Source organism: Octopus bimaculoides, chromosome 15 (assembly GCF_046866305.1).
Source record: "Octopus bimaculoides isolate indiv1 chromosome 15, ASM4686630v1, whole genome shotgun sequence".
Lineage (NCBI taxonomy): Eukaryota > Metazoa > Mollusca > Cephalopoda > Octopoda > Octopodidae > Octopus > Octopus bimaculoides.
This window is the reverse complement of record NC_142942.1, coordinates 45427884-45437883: the sequence shown is the minus strand read 5'-3', so window position 1 is coordinate 45437883 and position 10000 is coordinate 45427884. Positions and strand designations below refer to the sequence as shown.

At 35.1% G+C, this 10000-nt stretch overlaps 1 long non-coding RNA gene across 2 annotated transcripts in view; it reads right to left on the bottom strand.

The window, feature by feature from the left end:
* The window catches only part of LOC149132514 (uncharacterized), a 30861-nt gene that overhangs the window by 9499 nt on the left and 11362 nt on the right, over positions 1 to 10000 (bottom strand). The gene's annotated exons all lie outside the window — the stretch shown is intronic.

Here is a 10000-nt window from a genome sequence, read left to right as displayed (position 1 = left end):
GTGATTTGAACTCAAGATGGGCAAAATTTTAACTCAAGAACGTAAAGACATACGAAATACCGCAAAGCATTTCGTCCGGCGCGTTAACATTTCTGCCAGCTCGCCACCTTAGGAAATAAACATTCATTTTAGAAATATATTCTTTATTCTTATTGCTGAAGCGTTACTTCCTTACTTACTGACATGAAATTTCGTAACATTTTACTTCATAACTCCTTTTCTGCTAATTTTTGTTTAATGCAACTAGCGATTCTGAATTCCTCATGCATTTTTCTATTATTTAAGCCTAAGAAAGGTATACTTTTAATTCAAAATTTTAAAAAACTATGTTAATTGAACATGAATATCTGCCTTAGTAAGGTATTTTGATGTAACTTTTTTTCTACTGAACTATTTATGGCAAACTATTTATGCTCAAACTATTTATGCTCAAATTATTTATGCTAAAGTGTAGCTGAGTAGGTGTCCTCTTTAAAACTATTAACAGTTTGCAATTTAGTTGAGAACTGGATTAGTGGTGAAGCTTGGAAGCTACTGCGATTGACGAAATGGTGGACTAAAGAATATATTCAACCACTACCGTGGCTGAATGATATATATATATATATATATATATATATATATATATATATATATATATATATATATATAGGTGTGTCTGTATCTGTGTGTGTACACACACACGCACTCACTCGTACACACACGCACCTATATATATGGAATAATTAATAGCTGTCCACTCGTTGAACGAATATAATCATCACCGGCAATTACGAGAAACCATTTTTGATAATAAACCTTTCATACAGTTCAGGCAGATGTTAACGAAATAAACATGCGTGAAAGAAATTGAAAAAAGCAAATGCTGTACACATACAGTTCAGGCAGATGTTAACGAAATTATAAATGGAGATTAAATACGCTTTACACCGCTTAAACTGCCAACGGAGTAAGTATAAACAGCTGAATACTTGTCAGTGATTGGTTGAAATTATCGAAATAAGACAATTTTTTTACATGAAATAACTCCGAATACAAAAATTCTTTTCTGTTCTATAACACAAAATAGATAAGTATACGAAGTTTGAAAGTCTTTCGGTACCAAAAACACTACATAAAACATAAATGAAAACTGGTGCCCCCGTTTTGAACTAGATCCTGTTGTTGTTATTATTATTATTATTATTATTATTATTATTATTTTTTTTTTTCTTTATTGCTGTTGTTGTTATTATTATTATTATTATTTTGTCAAGCATGACACACGTAAATGTTTTGTTTCGGCTGTGTGTATCTCGTGCCAGTCACCGTGGAAATGAATTGTATAAAATAAAAAAAAAATGCGACCGAGCCCCGTTTCAGTTTTACAATACTTTGTCACATTCCACAAATATGAGACATTCTTCTGGCGTACATTCATCACAATGAACACCCTGCGATCAGCTTCACTACCAGGTTAGACTCCTTTAAGATCATAGCAAGCTAGATTCTTTTCTCCACCACCACAAAGGTAATGGAGCTAGTATACTACCCTACCCCTTAAATATTTGCGTCCTGTTACTTTTGGCAGCATTTCATGCCGTAGACACCCTCATTCAGTCTGCTTTTGATATTCAAGTACAAAACCAGCTTTCTGGACACGAATGTATTGGAACCTCTTATAACTCGCACTAACTTTCGAGCAGAAGCTTCGAATTCCTGCAGCTGCCAGACTAGTTTACTGACAACTTGCACAGACTAATACTTCACACAGTACTGTATCAATGTTGTTGTTGGCACTCCGTCGCTTACGCCGTCGAGGGTTCCAGTTGATCCGATCAACGGAACAGCCTGCTCGTGAAATTAACGTACAAGTGGCTGAGCACTCCACAGACACGTGTACCCTTAACGTAGTTCTCGGGGATATTCAGCGTGACACAGTGTGACAAGGCTGACACTTTGAATTACAGGCACAACAGAAACAGGAAGTAAGAGTGAGAGAAAGTCGTGGTGAAACAATACAGAAGGGTTCGCTACCATCCTCTGCCAGAGCCTCGTGGAGCTTTAGGTGTTTTCGCTCAATAAACACTCACAACGCCCGGTCTGGGAATCGAAACCACGATCCTATGACCGCGAGTCCGCTGTCCTAACCACCGGGCCATTGCGCCTCCACACTGTATCAATAAGCTAGTATCATTCACACTAATGTACAGGTGCCTGTATCTCATTTAATTATGGAACTAAATTTAGAGGGTTCCATATGATCTTTGAGAGTTCATATAAGATTTTGTTGTTAGAGTTATACGCAATAAACTGGTTGTGGTTGTGTGGTAGGAAGCTTGCATCCCACCCACATGGTTCCAGGTTCAGTCCCACTGCGTGTTTTTTCTCCTTGTTTCTTTCTGTGTTCCTTTCTGTTGAAGAGCGTAGGCTCGAAACGTTAAAGACTTTCTGTATTCCCGAGCGTTAAACTAATACATCCTTTTGTTGTTTACACCACCTGTCCTCGTCTGTTGTTTTTTTTTCGTACATTCTCCCATATATATATATATATATATATATATATTATGATTGACCGCTGACTGAACACTATTCAATTTTTTTTCTCCGTGTTTTTCTCCTTGTCTCCGTATTCTTTCTGTTGAAGAGCGTAGCTCGAAACGTTAAAGACTTTCCGTATTCCCGAGCGTCATACTAATATATCCTTTTGTTATTTACACCACCTGTCCTCGTCTGTTGTTTTTTTTCGTACATTCTCCCATATATATATATATATATATATATATATATATATATATATATATATATATATATATATATGTGTGTGTGTGTGTGTGTGTGTGTGTGTATGTACGTATCCCTATCTCACACACACCCATATGTATCTGTATATATGTATGTGTACGTAATTGTACGTCTGTGTGTGTGTGTAGCTGCTGATGACTGTTGGTCATTATATAAAGGCCCCCGTTAGCAATGACGTGTAAGCACTTTCCCCTCAGCCCACTCCTCACCCTAACCCTCCTCCTCCCACCATTATGTAAACAATAATTCTTCCCGTAATTACTCTAAATCACAATTAAATTGACATCGCTCTTGCTTTAATGGTGATAATTTTGTGTGACTTACCTACGCCCAACCACCACCACCACCACCACCATTACCACCGCCACCTCCGCCATCACCACCATTATCACCGCCACGACCACCACCAATATAATCTCCACAACCACTATCACCACTGCCACCTGTAAATATGTAGCGGCGGCAGCAGGGACAACAGGAGGAGGAGGAAGAGGAGGTAGAGGAGGAGAAGGAGGAGGCATGGGACGTGGGGGGGGGGATGGGAGGAGGTTTCCACGTGATTCGGTAGTAAAATAAAAAAGAGAAAAGGAACCAAAGACAAAATACACACACACACCCGCCCCACCGTTGTCACCACAAGAACCACCACCACCACCAACAACACCACCACCACCACCACCACCACCACCACCGCTGCCACCATCATAGCAACAACAACAATGAAAATAGGAAATTATTGCTTTTCATTTAAGCACAAGGTCTAAAATTTTGTTCAGACGATTACATTATTAACTCACTACACGACTAGTACTTTATTCTACCAACCGTTTCAGTTTCCGTCTACCAAATCCACTCACAAGGCTTTGGCCGGCCCAAGGTTATAGTAGAAGACGCTTGCCCAAGGTGTCACGCAGTGGGACTGAACTCAGAACCATGTGATTAGGAAAGAACTACGGGAGCAATCAGTAAAATATTGTATTTCTGATGCAGTATAATATATAATATATCAATAATATATCAGTGATGGCGTATCGTATCTTCGCAGTACAATACCAGTGTAATAACTACATCAATGCAGTATAGAACCAATAAAGTTTAATATCAATAGAATATAAACCGAATATAATACGGCATCTATGAAGTATTAAGATCAATATACAATAATATCGATACAATAAACGATCAATACGCCATGACATCAAAACAGTCCTGTGTCAATAAAACCCATCAAACATGGTGGCCAGATTAAATAGACGTGAAATATGGTTTAATGGTCTGTGTATGTATGTATGTATGTATGTATGTATGTATGTATGTATGTATGTATGTATGTATGTATGTACGTATGTATATGTATGTGTGCATATATATGGGAGTGTGTATATATATATATGTGTGTGTGTGTGTGTATGTGTGTGTATGTATATGTATGTATGCATGTACGTATGCATGTGTGTATGTATGTGTATAGTATGTATGCATTCGTATGTATCTATCTATGTGTGTGTGTGTGTCTATGTATTTGTATGTATTTATGTATATGTGTGTATACATAATAGAAATAACTCAGCGACGCCAGGGACCGATATTTAGAGAAAAAAAAGACGAATAAAGATATATCAAATACCATAGAAGTGTAACCCTTAATTTACCGAAATTATTTTCGCTTCCAGAGAAGCTAAAAAAATAATCTGATGAAAATTGCGACTAACTCCGAATAAGGAAAGACAATCTCACGAAAAAGGAATTGACATGTCATAAATAAAAAAAAAAAAAAACAAAAACAAGAAACAAAACCAAAATAGCCTGTTTGTCTAAAGATAGGAGGGGAGCTATGAACGCTTATTTCTGCCTCAGTAAGCATCATCAGCACAACAGCTGTTTCTATCTTGACTGCAGCAGACAAACAAATTAGATATATATATACAAAAAGAGTTGGGAACTGTTATTACCTAGAGTAATTTGAGGAAGTAAAATAAAAATGAGTCGAGAGAAATTACTTAGAGCCCATGTCATACATTTGAACAATAATGGCAGATAATGGTATACTTTACAAGATAAATTCATAATGTACTAAAATTATCTTTAATATATACATATGTGTGTGTGTATATGAATATATATATTTGTGTGTGTGTGTATATATATATATATATATATATATATATATATATATATATATATACATACTACATACATACATATATATATACGTGTGTGTGTTTGTGTGTTTGTGTGTGTAGTATGCATGTATATGTATATACACACAAATATATATTCATACCTATATACATATATACATACACACAAACACTGATATATCAAAGATAATTTCAATTAATCAGGAATCCATACATACACACACATTTGTATATATGCGCGCGCATGTGTGCAAATACGTATGTAAAGATGAAAATTAAATATTTGTGTGCAAAACACATTATTAAGTATTAAAAACAAAAGTACCAAAACAATATATAACACATAAAGACTTTTGAAATAGTTTCAGACGACAGAACACAGAAGAAAACCGAAAATCGAAACATGGCGGATATTTTAATGATGGCGGAGACTTTCTGATCGTTTGGTGTTTTCATGACTGAAATTTAATTACAATAACCATATTGAAGAAATATTTCACTGATACTTGTCTGTAACAACATGATCTAGTGTTTCCTTCCGAAATTTTTGTTTTGTCTTGTTCTTAAATATCAGCTTGAAGATTAAAGATTATTCCCTTTCATCTTGCAAAGCTGTCATCATCCATTATTATGACTATTGATCATCTCATTCGGCTATGTAGGAAACTAGCTATTGCAGGGAGGAAGGAGTGACTGTAATCGATTAAATTAAGATCATTATCTTATTCGTACTTATTGTTTAGCCCTTGGAAGTGAAAGCTGGTTCTGATTTTTGGACAGTAAGGCAGCGGTTGCAAATAGAGACAATTATCTCAACGTTAACTTTTAATGTAAGGAGAATATTTATTATAGAGTAAATCATTAATTCGAGGGAGAAAACAGCAACAAGTCAGTTTGACGGGACATGAATCATAACGTATCTATTACGGGTTTAACATCACTGAAGATTTTTCACAACATTGCAGCATCGCTTTACTATTCAGTTTCTTAAAGAACTGTGAATGGATTAATAGATAGATAGGTTGGTAGATAGAAATGTAGATAGACAGATAAGTAGATAGACACTCAGATAGATAGATAGATAGATAGATAGATAGATAGATAGATAGATAGATAGATAGATAGATAGATAGATAGATAGATAGATAGATAGATAGATAGATAGGCAGGGAGATAGGCAGACAGACAGACAGACAGACAGACATACAGACAGACAGATAGACAGACAGATAGATAGATAGATAGATAGATAGATAGATAGATAGATAGATAGACAGATAGACAGACAGATAGATAGATAGATAGATAGATAGATAGATAGATAGATAGATAGATAGATAGGGAGAATTCACAGAAAAACAAAAGACGAAGACAGGTGGTGTAGAAAACAAACAGATGTATTAGTATAACGCTCGGGAATTGAAAGAAGTCTTCAACGTTTCGAGCTTACGCTCTTCCACAGAAAAGAACACAGAAAGAAACGAGGGGAGAAACAAGGAGAGAAAAAAATGTGTGTAGTGATTAGCGATCTATCATGGCGACAGATAGATAGATAGATAGATAGATAGATAGATAGATAGATAGATAGATAGATAGATAGATAGATAGATAAAAAAAATTCTTAAATACCCCCCAATTACTGTTTCAGCAGGGAAATATTTGGATGAAATTTTACGTTTCTGGGAAATGAATTCCTTAAAAACCAGGTAACATTCTTAAAAGATAACAAGTACCACATACAGTGAACTAAGGCATTATCAAATATGGCGAAACAGCAGGAAGTGGCGAGGCATTGTATCAAAGGGAGAGAGATTAACTACGGACTTCTAAGAAAAATTATTCAAGTAAAAGAAATTCGTATAAGACGTAGACAAGGAGTAGACTAAGCCGGTTTATATAACAAACAAAGCCGGTTTATATAACTAACAAATTTACGTTGAAGAGGAATACAGATATAACCAGACGAATGCATAATACATCTATGTATAGAAGCTGTAATGTAAACACGTCGTTAATCAAAGAAAACCAAACATAAGTAAGTAAATAGACAGGAAACACCCAGACATACAAATATATGACGGCAACGGAAATACAATAATTTACAAACATATGCAAATATATTTCTGTATTTGAATAAGTCACTTATACAAAAATGCATGCAGTCATAGAAATTACATATGCATATGTGTGTGTGTGTGTGCGTGCGTGCGTGCGTGTGTATATACACACACATCCGTACATGTATAGTTATATAGGCATGTATAAATAAGTGTGTGTGTGTGTATGTGCATATATATATATATATATATATATATATATATATATTGAGAGAGAGAGAGAGAGAGAGATACATACATATATACATACATGCATACATATACATATGTATTTTAGACAGAGAGTTATATATATGTATATGCATAAACATATACACACATATTTACATATATATATACGTATATATTTATATCTGTCTATCTATATCTATATATATATACACGCTCATACACACACACATATATATACACACATATACATACATATACACACACACACACATGCTTACATATATACATACATGCATACATACGTACTACATACATACAAACACATACATACGTACGTACATACATAAATACGTACATACATAGTACATATATACAAACACATACATACATCCATACTCACATACATATGTACATACATGCATACATACATACGTATGTACATATATACATACACACATATATACATCCATCCATCCATACATACATATATAAACATACATACATACACCCACACACATACATACCCACATACATATATACATACATGCATACATACATACGTATGTACACATACATACACACATATATACATCCATCCATTCATACATACATATATAGTATATATATACATATAGGGGCTGCTTTCTCGTATACGAGCAAAGCCATTTATAGAAAGGATCATTAAAATGAGTCATCAATAATGCAATGTAAGACCCTTCTATTACTGTTGAACCCAACCCCGCCAAAAATTTACACATTTTATTGCCTAATACACAGTTGTATATCAGATATATATCACGTTTCTAAGAATTTATGTTGACTGACTAAGTTATAATCGAAAACAATGAAAACGATAATCTTTTCTGCTATAGGCACAGGGCCTGATATCTTGGTGGGGTGGGGGGGGGGGCAGCTCTAGTCGATTACATCGTCTCCAGTGTTCAGCTGGTATTTTATTGACTCCCAAAGGATGGAAGGTAAAGTTAGAGTCTCGACAGAATTTGAACTTAGAACGTAAAATCGGAATAAAACGCTGCTAAATATTTTGTGTTAACGATTCTGTGAGCTCGCTGCCTTAATGATGATGAAACATTGATAAGATATAACAAAACGTGAATACGTAACAAATTCGGTTGGGTTTGTTTAGAAATTAGATAATTTAAAAAAAGAAGCTTGAAGTTATTGTTATCATACTGCAATCTTAGAGGGGAGAGAGTAAAGAAAACGTTAAATGGATGTCTAGAATAAAATCAAATAATAAAAACAATCATAAGAAACTAAACGAATATACCAATAAACGAATACACGAATAGACGACTATGAAGATAACAAAAAAAAAAAAAGGATGATGAGAGAAGAACGATTGTTATATATTTTAGGAGACGCGGGAAACATGTAAAGATATGGAGTGAACTTTAATGATGTTGAATAAATGTTCTGGCAAATACTTATAACGTAAGCAATTAGAATTAAGTAAGAAGTTATTCGTAATTCTTCGTAGAGCAAGATTAGTTTAATTGCTTTGACACACAGATTACTAGTTTGTTTGGATTATAGTTCAACGAGTACAACCAGAAATTCTTAACAATAATCCTCTTATTGTGCGCAGTAATCTGAACATTCTGCCAGCGTTAAGTGAAAAAAAGATCTTGACGGAAGAAATCAAAAGTATTTTAATTAAGCCCATAATCCGGGTCTTGTAAATCTTGGAAATCTATAGTCACGGGCAAGTACTTGATTATTACCAACTTAACGATGTTAGGCGATTACTATATAAGATTTGTTCAAGATTGGCCTGGCGTTCCATTGGCTACAGCGATAAGTGTTCCAGTTGATCTGATCAATGGAACAGCCTGCTCGTGAAATTAACGTGCAAGTAGTCGAGTACTCAACAGACACTCGGACCCTTAGCGCAATTTCCAGGGAAATTCAGCGTGACACACCGAATGTGTCGAGGCTGTCTCTTTGAATTACACGTACAACTCATTTTTGCCAGTTGAGTGGACTAGAACAAAGTATCTCTGTGTTGGGCTGTTTGATGCACTGTACCTGTTCCTTTTTATTCCCCTATCCTTTTAACTTTCCACCTAACTTTTTTCAAAATTGTTCAAAGGCTTATAAATACTCTCCTATTCAACTTTCTGGCATTTCTTCTTTGTTCACCTAACCCTCTTGGTTTCTAACCTTCTCACACAACTCCTTTTGCTTGGCCATCACTCTTTCTACCTGATCTATCCATCAACATCAGTTTTTCCCCCCAGTAATCTCCTCTTAGATGAAGGGTCATAACCATGAATCGTTATATTTGGACACTCCTCACAGCAAATAAACTTTACATTTTTTCGATTCCGATAATCACCAGGTTACACAAATTTTAGACTTTATTCTATTTTAATTTGGATTTTTAAAATCTCAGAATGGAAGACTATTTTATTGGCGATATTGGAATATATTTTGTACAAAACCCACGGTTTAAATTTTAGTAGCTTTGTGATTTGCTCGCCATTGATTGCTTGTCGTTGGTCAGTCGATGGATTTAAATTTCCAGTTACTCTGCCTGCTCAAGAGTCAGTATATTCGATCACAAAACAGCATATCCAACCAAGAGTAACTATATTGGAGCAAGAGTAGCTATACCCAGTCATATGACAGTGTACCTAGTCAAAAGTAACTACACCCAGCCGAGTCATGTAAACTCGGTCAAAGATCACTATACTCAGTCAAAAGTCACTCTACCATATCAAGGGTCTCTATACCCACTCAGAAGTCACTATACCCAGTCAAAGG